At 36.1% G+C, this 16316-nt stretch overlaps 1 protein-coding gene across 7 annotated transcripts in view; it reads left to right on the top strand.

Moving 5' to 3' along the window:
* Positions 1-16316, top strand: part of NCOA2 (nuclear receptor coactivator 2) — a 330475-nt gene that overhangs the window by 73894 nt on the left and 240265 nt on the right. The window contains exon 1 of one of the 7 annotated variants that reach the window (XM_037802515.1): positions 6125-7728. The exons of the other annotated variants lie outside the window; for them this stretch is intronic. The gene's annotated coding sequence lies outside the window, so the exon portion shown is untranslated. Of the gene's footprint in view, positions 1-6124; positions 7729-16316 lie in introns of those variants that run through there. 7 annotated transcript variants of the gene reach the window in all.

Here is a 16316-nt window from a genome sequence, read left to right as displayed (position 1 = left end):
ACATGTAACAGAAGAGACTGGAGGTAGAAAAGCCTTACAGAAAAAGAAAAGGGTGGGAGGAACTGAACTGCTTTAAGGAGGGTCTAAGAACTGAAAAGTGTAAGAAAAGGGGGAACTGAATGAGGGAGTTAAACAAGTCATAGCGGCTGGGGAGAACATTCTGCACAAAAATGAACAGAACAGATTAAGATTCCCAGAGAAGGAATAGAAGAAAGGAAGATTTCTCCTGGAGGTGAAACAACTGCACAAAGAGTGCAGTCGTAAAAATTGTACTGCATAATGAGGGCAAGAATCAGATGAAGAAGAGCTGAGAAAATCTGAACAGTTAAACATGGACTACTCTCTAGTCCAGAGTAAGTTGGACCAAGCATCAAAGAAGAGCCTTAAAACAAAGCCAGTGAACAAAACCTTAGACAAGGAGAAACTGACCTTCAGAGTTAATTCATCAAGATAATCAGATGCCCAGACATCAGCAAAAAATTAAAACCCCTACTAAGAAAGAGGAAGATATGACTCAGTCAAGGGAACAAATTAAAATGTCAGAGGAGACACAGGATTTGGAATAACTAATCAAAGCAGTTCAGACAAATCTAAGTCAATTCAAGGAGATGAAGGAAAATATGGATATATTTTTAAAGGATATATATATATTTTTTTTAAATGCGATTTTACTGAGATATATTCACATACCATATAATCCATCCAAAGAATACAATCAGTGGCTCACAGTGTCATCATATAGTTGTGCATTCATCAACACAATCAATTTTAGAACATTTTCCTTACTCCAAAAAAAAAAAAAAAAAGAATAAACAATGGAATAAAAATAAAAATAAAAAAGAACACCCAGAACATCCCATACCCCTTATCCCCCCATGTTATTTATTTATAGATTTTTTTTGTCTTTATTTTATTACTCATCTGCCCATACACTGGATAAAGGGAGTGTCAGTCACAAGGCTTTCACAATCAAAACAGTTACCCCATAAAAGCTGTACACTTATATAATCATCAAGAAACAAGGCTACTGCATTACAGTTCACCAGTTTCAGGCACTTCCTTCTATCTCTTCTAACACACTTGAAACTAAAAAGGAATATCCATATAATGCATACAAATAACCTCCAGAATGACTTCTTGACTCTATTAGGAATCTCTTAGCCACTGAAACTTTATTTTGTTCCATTTCTTTTCCCCCTTTGGTCAAGAAGACACTCTTGATCCCATGATGCCAGAGCCAGGCTCATCCCTGGGAGTCATGTCCTACATTGCCAGGGAGACTCACACCCTTAGGAGTCATGTCCCATGTAGGGGGGAGGGTAATGAGTTTGTTTGCAGAGTTGGCTGGGAGAGAGAGGCCACATCTGAGCAACAAAAGAGGTACTCTGGAGGTGACTCTTAGGCACAATTATAAGTATGCTTAGCCTCTCCTTTACAATAACAAACTTCAAGCCCAAAGATCAAGGGCTTGGCCTACTACAATGGTAGTCCCCAATGCTTACGAGAATATCAGAAATTCCCCAGGTGGGCAAGTTTAATATTTCCACATTTTTCTCCAGTCTCTTAAGGGGACTTTGCAAATACTTTTATTTTCTGCCCCAAATACTCTGGAATGTATCGGGGTATTACATTAACCTATACAGAATAACAGGATCTTATTCCCTATTCTAGGTTCTATGTAATTATGTTGTTTAAATAAACTGACCATACAGGTTAAATTAGATAGTATGCTACAGAAAATTTAAATTTTGTCCTGAATAGGCATCTTTTCCTTTGGTCTCACATAGAAGTTGAAGTTTTAAAATACAGTCAATATCATCCTTTACCTTGTGTTCTGATTTACCTTAGTCCTAACCAAGTCCGTTTCATTCATATCTCTAATTGAAGTCTGATCTCTTAATCAGCTTCTTTAGCAGTTGCTGTATGGAGTAATGCTGACTTTCAGAGCTGTAGAACTCTATCTGGGTCTCAGTTGTCACTCCAATACCCAAAGTTCCAGGGAACTACCAGGCTATACACAAAGAGCTCAGCATCTCAGAATTTAGAAATAACCATTAAAACTCAGTAACAGATGTGACTGCTGTAAGAGCTTACAATCTAGGAACCTTTTTAATAAGCCTTATTGAACATTCTGTATTCCTAAATCATCAGTTGCCCACTCTCTGCCCGTGTTCTGTCCCCTGATAACCTATGCTCTCAAATTCAATTCTTAGTGTTTGCTCATTACAGTTAGTTTATATTAGTGAGACCATACAATATTTGTCCTTTTGTTGCTGGCTTATTTCACTCCACATAGTTGCATGCCTCACAACTTCATTCCTTCTTTTGGCCACTCAATATTCCATTGTATGTATACACCACAGTTTAGAGCTAAAGGTTATTAAGATAATGTGTGAGCATAAAGAAGAATTTGAAAGTATTACAAGAAACATAACAAATTATGGGGATTAAAGGCATAATAATGGAGACTAAAAATTCACTAGAGGCATACAACAACAGATTTGAACAGGCAGAAGAAACAGCGAACTAGAAGACAGGACAGTCGAAGTCGTACAGTCGGAAGAACAGATAGAGAAAAGAATAGAAAGAATTGAGCAGTGTCTCAGGGATTTGAGTGACAACACAAAGCACACAAACATGGCGTAGGCATACCAAAAGGAAGGGAAAGGGGACAGAAAGAATATTTAAGGAAATAATGGCCAAACATTTTCCAATTCTTCTGAAAGACATAAATATACATGTGCAAGAAGCACAATACACTCCAAACAGAGTAAATCCTAAGAAATCCACTCTAAGACACATTCTCATCATAATGTCAACTGCCAGAGATAAAGAGAGAATCCTGAAAGCAGCAAGAGAAAAATGGTTCATATATACAAGGGAGCCTTAATAAGATTAAGTACCAATTTCTCACCAGAAACCATGGAGGCAAGAAGGCAGTGGTACTGAAAGAGAAGAATTGCCAGCCCCAAATTCTTTATCTAGCCAAAGTGTCCTCCAAAAAAGAGGGAGAGATTAAAATAGAGTCCTTTACAGTAATAACACTGAATATTAATGGATTATATCCCTCAATAAAAGGATGCAAAGTGGCAGAATAGATAAAAAAAAAAAAGATGATCCAACTCTAGTGTTTACAAGAGACTCACCTAAGATCCCAAAACACAAATAAATTGAAAGTGAAAGGATAAAAAAGATATTCCATGCAAACAGTGATCACAGAAGAGCTGAGATAGCTATATTTATACCAGACAAAAGCTGTTATAAAGACAAAGAAGGACACAATATATTATAAAAGGGGCAACCCACCAAGAAGGAATAACAGTCATAAGTAATTTTATACACCAAACCCTAGTGCCCCAAGATACGGGAGGCAAATACTGGTAAAACTGAATGGAAAAATAGACACCTCTATACTAATAGTTAGAGACTTCAGTACACCACTCTCATCAGTAGATAGATCATCTAGACAGAAGATCATTAAGGAAACAACTTGAATAATATGATAAATGAACTATACCTAACAGACATATACAGAACATTGCACCTCAAAGCAGCAGAATATACATTCTTCTCAAGCTCACATGGATTGTTCTCCAGGATAGACCACATGTGGGGTCACAAAACAAGTCTCAATAAAGTTAAATTTATACAAAACATCTTCTCTTACCATAATGGAATGAAGCTGGAAATGAATATCAGGCAGGGAACAAAAAGTCACAAACATAGGGAAGTTAAATGACACACTCTTAAGTGTGGGTCAAAGAAGAAATTGCAAGGGAAATCAGTAAATGCCTTGAGATAAATGAAAATTAGAACACAACACATGAAAACTGATGGGATGTAGCGAAGGCAGTGCTGTAGAGGAAAATTTATAGCTCTAAACACTTAGATTAAAAAAGAAGAAAGAGCTAAAATGAAAGACCTAACTGCCTGTCTGGAAGAACTAGAAAAGGAACAGCAAACTAACCCCAATGCAAGCAGAAGGAAAGAAATGACAAAGATTAGAGCAGAAATAAAATGAAATTGAGAATAAAAAACAATAGCATTAGCAAAACCAAAAGTTTATTCTTTAAAAAGATCAATAAAATTAACAAACCTTTCGCTTGACTGACAAGGAAAAAAAGAGAGAAGATGCAAATAAATAAAATCAGAAATGTGATGGGAACATTACTAATGGCCCCACAGAAAGAGAAAGGTCATAAGAGGATACTGTGAGCACAACTGCATTGTTGTGTCCAACAAATTAGACAACCTAGGTGAAATTGAGAAATTCCTAGAAACACATGATCAGCTTACACTGACCCTAGAAGAAGTAGAAGATCTCAATAGACCAATTACAAGTAAAGAGCTTGAATCAGTCATCAAAAACCTCCCAGCAAATAAAAGCCCAGGACCAGATTGCTTCACAGGTGAATTCTACCGAACATTCCATGAAGAATTAATACCAATCTTGCTCACACTCTTCCAAAAAATTGAACAGGTGGGAACACTACCTAACTCATTCTATGAGCCAACATCACCCTCATACGAAAGCCTGATATACTACAAGAAAAGAAAATTTCAGACCAATTTCTCTTATGAATATAAAAGCAGAAGTCCTCGATAAAATAGTTACAAATTGAATCCAGCAGCACATTAAAAAAATTATACACTGTGATCATGTGGGTTTTATCCTAGGTATGCAAGGGCGGTTCAACATAAGAAAATCAATTAATTTAGTAAACCACATTAACAAAACGAGGGACCGTAATTACATGATCATCTCGATAGATGAAGAAATGGCATTTGACAAAACTCAGTATTCTTTCTTGATGAAAACACTTCAGAAAATAGGAATTAAAGGAAACTTCCTCAACATGGTAAAGGACATATATGAAAAACCCACAGCTAACATCTTACTCAGTGTCAAAGACTGAAAGCTTTCCCTCAAAGATCTGGAACAAGACAGAGATGCCCAGTGTCACCACTGTTATTCAACATTGTACTGTAAGTTCTAGCCAGAGCATTTAGGCAAGAAAATTAAGAAAAGTCCTCCAAATTGAAAAGTAGAAGTAACGCTTCCACTGTTTGCAGATGATATGATCCTATATATAGAAAATCCTGGAAAATCTACAAAAAAGCTACAGAGCTAATAAATGGAGTCAGCAAAGTATTGGGGTATAAGATCAGCACACAAAAATCAGTAGTGTTTTTGTACACTAGTAATGCTCAGTTTGAGGAGGAAGTATTTTAAAATATCCATTTACAATAGTAAAGAATCAGGTATCTAGAAATAAATTTAACCAAGGATATAAAGAACTTATATGTGGAAAACTACAAAACTTTGCTAAAAGAAATCAAAGACGACCTACGTAAATGGAATGACATAACGTGTTCATGGATTGGAAGACTGAATATAATTAAGGTGACAATTCTATGCAAAATTGTTTAGTTTCAGTGCAATCTCAAACAAAATTCCAACAGCCCACTTTTCAGAAATGGAAAAGCTAATTGTTATATTTATTTGGAAGGGTAAGGGGCCCTGAATAGCCAAAAACATCTTGAAAAAGAGCGAAATTGGAGAACTCACCCTTCCTGACTTTAAAGTTTATTACAAAGTTACAGTGGTCAATACAGCATGGTACTGGCACAAGGAGAGATACATAGACCAATGGAATCAAATTAAGGATTCAGAAATAGACCCTCACATCTATAGCCAATTGTTTTTTCACAAGTCCACTCAATTTGGAAAGAATAGTCTCTTCAACAAATTGTGCTGAGACAATTGCAAAGAAAGGAAGGAAGACCCCTATCTCACACCATATTACCAAAATTAACTGAAAATGGACCAAAGACTTAAATATAGAAACCAGGGCTATATAATTTGTAGAAGAAAATATAGGGAAGCATCTTCAGGATCTTGTGTAGGTGACGGTTTCTTAGACTTTATACCCAAAGCACAAGCAACAAAAGAAGTAGATAAATAGGACCTGATCAAACGTAAAAGCTTGTGTGCATCAAAGAACTTGATCATGAAAGTGAAAAGGCAGCCTACTCTCTGGGAGAAGATATTTGGAAAGCACATATCCAATAAGGGTTTTATATCCAGAATATATCAAGGAATCCTACAACTCAATAACTTGACAAACAACCCAATTAAAAATGGGCAAAAGACTTGAATAGACATTTCTCCAAAGAGGACATACAGATTGCTGAAAATTGGTAAAAAGCACATGAAAAGATCTCCACATCACTAGCTGGGGTTAGGGAATAGGTTAGGAATGAAGTAACTTTTGCTGTATCCTCTGGCACTGTTTGACCTTGGGCAAATCATCTAGACTGTTTCTGCCTCAATTACATCCAAAAAAATGGGAGAGTGTTGGACTAGATGCATTGAATAAAAATAAAATTCTGTGATTTGGAGAGCAGTAGCATAAACATTAGGCAAAGTAAGTTGGCATTTATCATAGGTTCTTTGTGGGAAGGATTTAATGCTTTTGCTGCATTTTGGATTTTTACAGCCAAAACAAATCTAAATTATGAGTGATTCATCACTTTAGTAGGATTTTACAAGGTACTTGGAGTATGTCCAAGCATTATATGTGTTTCTAGAAGTCAAGGTTTTGTTACTATGAAGTAACTGTTTTCCTGCTTATTGGTTTCTATATGTCCCCTCCACCCTCTTGTAAAGAGTAGTATATATCAGGTCAGTGGTTGAGTAGATGTGCTGTTAATCCTCTGAAAAAGGGAAAAAATACATAAAGTGTGCTTCTTTAAAAATGCTTAGAAATTTTTATCTGACTGAAAAATTACATTTCTAAATCTGAAGACAATTCTGAGTTGAGAAAACTATAAATAAGAGGTGACGTTCACAGATTTCTTTGAGAAAGCTGTCTGTGAAGGTCTTTGGGATACCTGTTATCCCTATATTCCCATATGTTGCACATTGCTTTTTCACCCATGGGTAACTATATTGCATTATTTGTGATCCTTTGGAGTTATGTGAAATGATAATTTGACTTTCATATGTGGTTAATCTGCAGGCCCCGTTTCCTAACCATTAACATATATGGTATGACAGGCTTAGATGTTTCCAGGTGTGATTGAAGAACCTGGATGTTAAATTGCTCTTAGATTATCTTGGACACTGTAGTTTACTCAAAACTTCAGTTTTGGCATTAGCAGTTGAAGAGTATGTTAACATTAGCACCATTTGAGACACATTTTACATTAAATAAATTAACTTTTCTTGAGACTGTTTATTTTAAAAATAATACTAGTTAGAACTATGTTTTATCTGTGCTTGAAGTTGTGTTAGTAAGCAGGCCCCGATGTACATAATCCTGATTGTTTTGTAAGATGTCCCTAGGATCTCCTTTTCCTTCCCTGTTCCTATAGCTAGGGAGTTTTTCCCCCCCATTTCTTTCTGTCACCTGCTCAGTTCCACTCAATTCTCCTCTTATCCTTGCCTTGGTCTGGAGAAAAGCCATTTTGTCTCTCCTCCAATCCAGATAATCCGGAGCTTGGCTGGGCTCCTGGAATGAAGTTCCATTTTCGTCAAATAAAGAATACTGAAGACTCACCATTAATAAGAGGGCCTATTGAATACTCTTGTCGTTGTGAGGAGGAGGAGGAGTAAATTTCCTTAAGATCTACTGGATTTGGTGTTACTGGTTACATAAGAGGCTGTGTTCTATTTTGTAGTGGTTTGGAGGAGGAGAGAAATCCTGGGAAGAGACAGCAGATGAGGTGAGTTAAAAGAGAGGCAGACAGCTGGACTAGCACAGAGAACTGTCAGTTATGGTAGCTGGAGCCCCAGCCCTTATAGTTTCTTAGTGATTGATCATCATCTTTCTATAAGTTGGTACCCACCCTCAGACTTCCAGTTCCTGTCCTGGTCTGCAGCTGTTTTCAAACCTTCCCCACCTCTCCCTGCCCCATCTTCTTTCATGTATCATTACTTACATCCCATCCTGCTTCTCTATCCTTATGGGAATCCTTGCTCCGCTCAGTGGGAAACAACAACAATATTCTACTCTTAGTGCTAGCAGTGGGGAAGGGCAAGTCCTCTATTCCACTGCAGGATGGTGGAGGATAGAGGATTCCTGACATCACTAGTTGGAATTCTGAGTTTTCTCCTTGAAATTTTTTACTCATTCTGGTTAGCTTTTATAGAACTATAAGTATACTGTATGGCTATACAGATAGAATATATGGATTAAAAAGGCTTTAGTTGCTGGAGCAGCCTAATAGCTACAACACTTTTGTGTTAACACTCTTCATATGAGAGTGTGTTCCAGGGTTCCAAACTGTGAACCTAAAATGGATTTTAAAACACACTTTTTTCTAGAAAGACTACAATCTCCGACAGAACTCATGTTGAATGTCTTCTCCTTCACTTTTTCTTAACGCTGAATCAGAATTAAAGCTTCAAATAAGACTCAGCTGTGTAATGAAAGAGAAGGTTGGAGTTTTAAATCGTCACCTATTTTCCAGTGCTGTAAAACATTACTGATTACTTGTATTTTTGGAATATCTTTGAAATGGTAATGGTGTGGAAAGGTTCATCCATTATTTTAGTTATTTATGACATCCTAGGAAGGGTTTTATGTATGACAGAATGGAACTGAAGGACCAGAAAACACATAAGTAGATATTTTGAGCTAATTTCATTTATAAAGAGATATTTTAAAGGAATATTCAATCTGAGGCATTGAGTAAGCTTCCATTCTACTAGTGACTCTCTCCCTTGCAAGTTGTTTACTAACATGGAGTTACAACTGTAGGTATTTGTTAATGTATTTGCAGTGACTGCTGAAGTAATTCAAATTTATTAACCATGGGAGAATACTGAATATTTATCTTTTCAGTCTAGTGCCTGCAGTGAAATAGAATATAAGTTAACGGCTAATGGCTTATAGGCTGTTATTTCTGAAATACTATCTTTATGTATCCTATTGAGTGGCATCACCTATATTCTGTATGGGTTGTAAAGTGCATTTAGAATCTACCTTACATAAATTTTGCTGCTTGGTGAAAAAATATTCCAGAAGAGATTTTTTTTTAAAACTCTGTAGGTCTGTGTGTGTGTGTAACTGCAAAGGGAGAAAAGTAGGTAAGTTTTGGGCTTGGGAGAAATCTGCATCTTATTTATAAAAAAAAAAATAGAATAAAACAATAATGTATTAACATATTAATGATATGTGTTTTGGCACATCTGCATTATCTAGTACATTCCAGAATGTGTAAGGTTGGCAGTAAATCAGGGTTTGAGAATCTTTGGCAAGCATGTTAGCTTAATATTAGATGACCAGATGAAAATGTGTTTGTAGATGTAGAATCAGAAAAAGAAGCTAAATTATTTTGGTTTCCTTCAATTTAATAATAATGTACTATTAAATTAAAAATGTTTTAACATGAGAGTAATTTTACTTGAATTAATGTAAACATTAGGAAGAACACAAAATAATATTTGCATATTTAACCTTTGAGGGAAATAATTTATAGAATTCTTTTAAATTTTCTGAGAACGGATTTTTAAAATTGACCTACAAAGCCTTGATTTTGTAAAAGTCTTAAGGGATTGCTTTAAATTTTTTTTGTTTTGTTTTGATTTCTATTGCATTATCTTTCAAAATCTTAAATCAACTGCATTAGTGTGGTTAATTTAAAAATAAAAAACTGCAGATGTTTTGAACTTGAAAATGACAAGGTGTTTAATTTTAATGTTATTAGTTTGTCAAAACAGATAAGTCATTTAGAAAAGATTGGTCAGTTAAATAATTACTTAAGCATGTGATTCTGTTTTATGTGAAGTATTAGGTATATTATTGAAGTCTCTCGTGGTTAAATAACAACATTGTTGCTTTTAAAAATGCTATGCCAGATATGCCAATGCTAAATGTATATGAGGGGGATACAGGGGAGGAATATGGGATTCTTGATAGTGGTGTTATTTGCTGTCCTTACTAGTATATTGTATTGTATGACATGTTATTTTTCTTTTTATCATTTTTCTCTTATTGCTAAAAAAAAAAAACAGTTTTTCTTGTAGTAATCAATATGTTCAAGCGCTGATTGTGGTGATAAATGTACAACTTTATGATGATACCATGAACAACTGATTGTACACTGTGGATAATGTATGGTATGTGATATAACTCTATAAAATTGTAGGAAAATATATATATAGGAGTAAAAGTGTTGGAGAAAACATGGTGAGAGGGATGATGCCTCACCAATATGGACTAACTACAATGTGTAAACTCAGAATTGAATCTTAGAACATAGCCTAACATGGACATAATAATTGTAATAGTCCCTAGATTGTAAGCTCTTACAGCAGTTAACTCTGTCCTTGAATTGTAATGCCTATCTCTAAACTTTGAGATGCTGATCCCCTAGCGTATAACCTGATTGGTCTCTGAAACAATGCATATCTCTGAGACACCTGAAACTCAGAGCTAGAGCTCGGCAGATATGAATGTCAGTATTAGTGCATACAGCCACTGTCAAAAAAAAAAAAAGCTGAAAAAGAGCCCAGACTTCAATTAGTGAAATGAATGAAGCAGGTCTGGTTAAGACCAGGGCAAGCCAAGCCAAAGGGTAAAGGTTGAAACTGATTGTGTTTTAAAACTTCAGCTTCCGTGTGAGACCAAGGGAAGAGATATCTATTTGGTACAGGATCTAAATTTTCTAAACAGTACAACTCTACAGTCGATTTGTTCAAACACCACAGTTGCATGGAACTTTGAATAGGAAGTGAGATACGGTAGGTTAGTATAGGCTGGAGTGAAATAGTGACACATCCCAGAGTAATTTGGGCAGATAATAAAAAATATATAAAAATGCTATGCCAGGGCTACCTTTCTATCATAGCATCATTCCAAAAATGTTAAAAAGAAAAATTTTAATAGAAAAAAATCCCAGGAGCTTTATTGGTTATACTCAGAAGTTATTGTCATGGAAAAAATAAAAGATCCATATTGAATAAAAAGTTTCTGTATAATTGAAATGTAGCATTTTCACAAAGTACATTGTCAACAACATTGTATTTAACGTATTATTAAATGGAATGCACTTGAATATTGGAAAATTCTGCTTGAGATCTTTCTTTGGTTCATTCTTCTATCTGATAGTGTTGTAGAAAATCATGTAGTTTATCCCTCATACTCTTTGACCAGAAGTTGGAACTCACTAAAGAGTATAAAGCATGAAGCTAACAAGTATTTTTTTAAGTACTAAATGGAAGCATTCTTGAGTAATATCTGTTTTCCTATCTTTGGTAAGATTTATTTATTTATTTAACAAACAGTTGTATAGTGCTTACCATAGACCAGGCATTATTCTAAGTCTTTATTAATAACTCATTTACTTAAAACCTTTTAGGATACTTATGAAGTGGTACACTTATTATCCTTGATTTATAGACATGGAAATCGAGGCATTCAAGGAGTAGGTAACTTGCCCAAGGTCCACTGCTAGTGTGTGGAGAGTCACTATTTGAATCTCAGCATTCTGCCTCCAGAGTTTGTGCTCTTAACCACTAGGCTCTGCTGCCTATCCAGAAGATAATTCCTGGATAGTCGAGTCCACATTCTTTCCTTTCTCATTCCCTGTGCTTTCACTCACCAGTCAAGGGACCCTGGAAGGGACTGTTGGCAGCAGCTATTTCTTCCTGCTCTTCTAGATGTTTAGGAGGCAGGCACTGTGACAGCTGACTGTCATTGGCTTTGTGAATAGCCAGCTGTAAATCCTCATTCTAGAGTAGAAATGTTCCTGTATCAGGAATGAATTCTGCTTCCTCAATCTGCAGATCTGGGGCTAAAAATGAGCATTGTATTTAAGTTCATGGGAGAAGCTGGGAGTGCGAAAGAGAGAGAGAGGCAATACTGTTGCCAGATAGAAAAATTATAGATTGGGGATAGAACTCTTAAACAGAATATAGCCTCAAATATGAACCCCAAATTTAATATCACAAGTACCATTGCTCTTGAGTTTTTTGAAGGAGCTGCTTTTCACAAGGACAGCTTTTCTAACATGCTCCAGTATGAACAATAGCAGGGATTTATTTATTTAATTATGGTTAATAATTCTCCCAAGCAACACTGGGGCAACCTGTGTGTGTGTGTGTGTGTGTGTGTGCGTGTGTGTGTGTACACATACTGAGGCTTTAGTATTAAAGTTATCAATAGTCAGTCCATACCAGGTGTTCAAAATATATTTATTAATGAGTTCAGGTTAGTGCTAATTTGTTTTGTGAGTGGTCATGGTCCCTGGCATTTTTATACATAAACCTGTCACTCCATCATCTTTGTAAGGACACTGTTGTCTCTCAATTTCAGCTGCTTTGGAATATAATTTTGTTTCTCTTTGAGATGTTCCTGCCCTCTCCCTCACCCCATTTCCCCCTCCAGAGTGATTTTCGAGATACCTCAAAAAAGCCCTTCAGATTTGGTTTTAAATCTGTTCAGCTGTTTTAGTGAGCTCCATTAAGAGACTTACTAGTAGCAGCTGGCAACTTGCTGTACCATGGCTGAGAACAACAAGCTCATCTTTTGTTTTCTAGATAACAGACATTTTGGTACCTATGGGAATGTATGTGTGTGAATTCAGAAAGAGCTTATCGTGGAATTGAAGTATGGGAATGTGTGAGCAGATCAAGGAGAGAGGAATGAGTTGAGCTTGTTCAGGGTCACTGAATAAATGGTCCTGGTTTATGTAGGTAAAGGTAACTCTGGACTGACCAGACCAAGACCAGAGTGAATATATTAAGTGCTGTTAATAGTCTCTGTTTTTTAGTCTCTACTTTTTGACAATGCAAATTTTGTAGTTTTTTAACTTTTAATTTTGACATAATTTCAGTCTTAAAGGATAGTTGCAAAAATAATAAAACCCATATAGTAAACCCCAACACACTGCCCCTCCCATCCAGATACTCAGATCTACCAACTTTTAACATTTTGCCTTATTTGCCTTATCATTCTATCCATCTGTGTATCTATCCATAATTTAAACATTTGAGAATTGGTTGTATACATCATGCTCCTTAATTATGTAATACTTCCGTGTACATTTTCTAAGAACAAGAATTTTCACTTATATAACAATCTTATGTACAATTATCAAGTCCAAGCAATTTAACATTGATATAAAGCTTACAGCTTATATTCCAGTTTTTTGTATGTCCTAGTAATGTCCTTTTGGGCCTTTTCTCCTTCATTATTAGATCAAATCCATAATCATGTATGAATTTGTCATTGTCCCTTTAGTGGCTCTTTTTTTTTAAAAAAAAATTGTGGAAACATAAACACAAAATTTTCGTCTCTGTCCACTCCCAGGCGTACCATTCAGTGGGATTAATCACATTCAAAATGTTGCACCACCCTCACCATCCATTACCAGAACTTTCCTGCTACCCCAAACAGCTCTTATGCACCAACTCCCTGTTCCTAACACCCTCCTTTTGCTTTTAGATTGACCAGTAAGGCAGCCTCACAACTGTGGATAATGGGTCACCAGCATCATACTGGACTTTGTTGGCTGTGTCCAGAGATGCACCCAGGCCAATAGTTCTCAAACCTCCATGCCTTGGAACACTGGTGAACTCTAAATTCTTCAGAAATGTGCTGTCAGATTTTGATCCATGTGTAAAGTTTTTGCTGCAGAGAAAGGTATTCACATTGTTCAACAGTGTCTGAAAGAGAATCTTAACTGAGCAGATTATTCATGGTGGTTGAGCAGGGCAATGATTTCTATAAGTACCAAGCAAGAGGTTTAATCTCTCAGGATAGTGCCAGGATAGAGCAGTGTGTATTGCCTCACTTTTGAAGGTTGCCTCGTGAGGTTTCAGGAGAGTATAGTTAGGCTAGAAATCCTTTTTTTCCATTGGCAGTGCAGTCTTGAAGGGGACGGTGGGATTTGTGCAGCCATGGGGTGATTTTACAGTACCCATTCCCCAAGATATGTTTCCCTTGTAGTAGTGAATGCTTCTGATTATCCTTTCTTTTCTTGAATTTAAAAAAAGTTTTATTGTGGCTCTATCTATCTATCTGTTTATATCACAAAATTTACTATTTTAATCATTTTTAAGTGTATAATTCAGTGTCATCAGTTACATTCAGTGTTGTGCAACCGTCACCACCATCCAGTAAGAAAACTTTTTCATCATCCCACACAGAAACTCTTCACATTAAGCAACTGCTTCCCATTCTCCCCTTCCCCGTTTCCCTGGTAACCTCTAATCTGCTTTCTGTCTCTATGGATTTGTCTATTCTGGATTTCATATGAATGGAATTATACAATATGTGTCTTGGAATCGTGTATTCCATGTTGTAGCATGTATCAGAACTTCATTCCTTTTAATGGCTGAATCATATTCTGTTGTATGGATATATTCTACCTTGTGTTTATCCATTCATTTGTTGACAGACATTTGGGTTGTTTCTACCTTGTGGCCATTGCAAACAGTGTTTCTATGAACATTCACATTTAAGTATCTGTTTCAGTCCCTATTTTCATTTATTTTGGTATATATATACACCTAAGAGTGGGTTTGCCAGGTCCTATGACAATTCTAAGTTGAATTTTTTGAGGAGCCTCCAAACTGTTTTCCATAGTGGCTGCACATTTCATATCTGTACTAGATATGTGCAAGGATTCCAGTTTCTCCACATAGCCATCCTAGTGGGTGTGAAGTGGTAGGTAGCTCATTGTGGTTTTGATTTGCATTCCCCTAATATCTAAAGATGTTGAGCATCTTTCTGTGTTCTTATTCTTTGGAGACATGTCTAGTCAAAGATTCTGATATTTCTTGACTCGTTTCAATTCAGTTTTGAATCTTTTAATCCATTTAAGTCAGCCAATTTAAAAAAAGTCTTTGAAAATGTCATGCAAATAGTTGGAAAAGATAGGTTCAGCCTAATGTTTGATAAATTTTCCATCCACGTAACGAAGTAGATAAAGGTATAGTGAAAAGAAATGGAATTTGGAATATGAAATCCTAGGTTTGAATCCTTGCTTTGCCACCAGCAGTGAGATCTTGGGCAAGTTAGTGAAACTCTGTTTTCTCCGTTTCATTGTAAGATGAAGGTAATAATACTTACCTTTCATTGTTGCTCTGATGACTTGAGGTAATGAAAGTATAGAAAAAAATAATTTATTCCCTACTTCGAATACATGTGATCTCAGTGTTTTCTCTCTCTCTGTATGAAGCAGCAATAGCCCAGGTTTTCTGGGCTATGAACTCATGGAGTTTGATCTTTAAAGATGAAATAGGTTTCGAGTAGTTAGGACAAGAAAGCAAGAATTGGTCATGTGAGGTTTTTAAAATAGAAAAAAATTAATTTGATATAAACATGAAAATTTGCTGTTAAACTGCAATATATTTTATACTGTATACTTCTATACCCATTGTAAGATTTCTTTTTAAAAAGCCCCAGCTCCAAAAAACAGCAAAAGTTATGATTAAAATAGAGGGGATTTTGGCAAAAATTTCTGTCAACTTCCACAGAAAAAGACCCAGTTTTCTATCTAGAATTTGAAATAAGTTGGGAATAATTTTTAGTCATACCAGCATTCTTGAAATACATCCTGAAACATAACTATTGTTCTAGCTCTGTTCTTGGATGGCTTGGGTTGGCACAGCCTTAACACTAAAGAACATACCAGGCACAGAGTGAGACATGGGCTTATCAGGACTTACGAACAGGAGGGTCCCTGGTGGCAGCCATCCTAGGAAAGTGGAATTAGGGCTCTGCAAGGGTGGGAAGTGCGAAGGGCAGTTTATTAGGGTTTAAGACAAAGACATTCCATAGGGTGTGAGAACAGAGCTTCAGTAGAGTCTCCTGGCACAGGGGTCTGGAGGTTTGTTATCAACAGTGGTCAGGGGAGGTGAGTTTCAGTGCTTTGTTTACAATACCATCTGTACATACTTTCTTCCCAGAGGAGGTCTAATGACCTTCAACTTCTTTCCGGGTTACCCATGCTGCTACGTGCTATAGGGCTTCGTTCTCCATTAGGGAGGGGGAGCCCGGGCCCTGGGTCCCTACAACCATATTGTAATATATTTATGTATTGTACAACATATTCAAGCATAGGTGGTTTTCTTTTAATTACTAAGTATGGTTTTAAACTTATTTACAAAAGCAACCGGTTTAATTTACAGTGAGCTAAACTTGGCACAGATATTCTCCTCTCAAACACAAGCATAGTTTTTTTTTAATACAGGTTTATTGAGATATATTTGCATACCCTATAATCATCTACAGTATACAATCGATTATTCACAGTACAATCATATAGTTGTGCATTCATCACCAGAATCAATTTTTGAACAT

The sequence above is a fragment of the Choloepus didactylus genome, chromosome 14, assembly GCF_015220235.1.
Source record: "Choloepus didactylus isolate mChoDid1 chromosome 14, mChoDid1.pri, whole genome shotgun sequence".
Taxonomy (NCBI): domain Eukaryota; kingdom Metazoa; phylum Chordata; class Mammalia; order Pilosa; family Megalonychidae; genus Choloepus; species Choloepus didactylus.
This window is presented reverse-complemented; position numbering and strand designations above follow the sequence as displayed.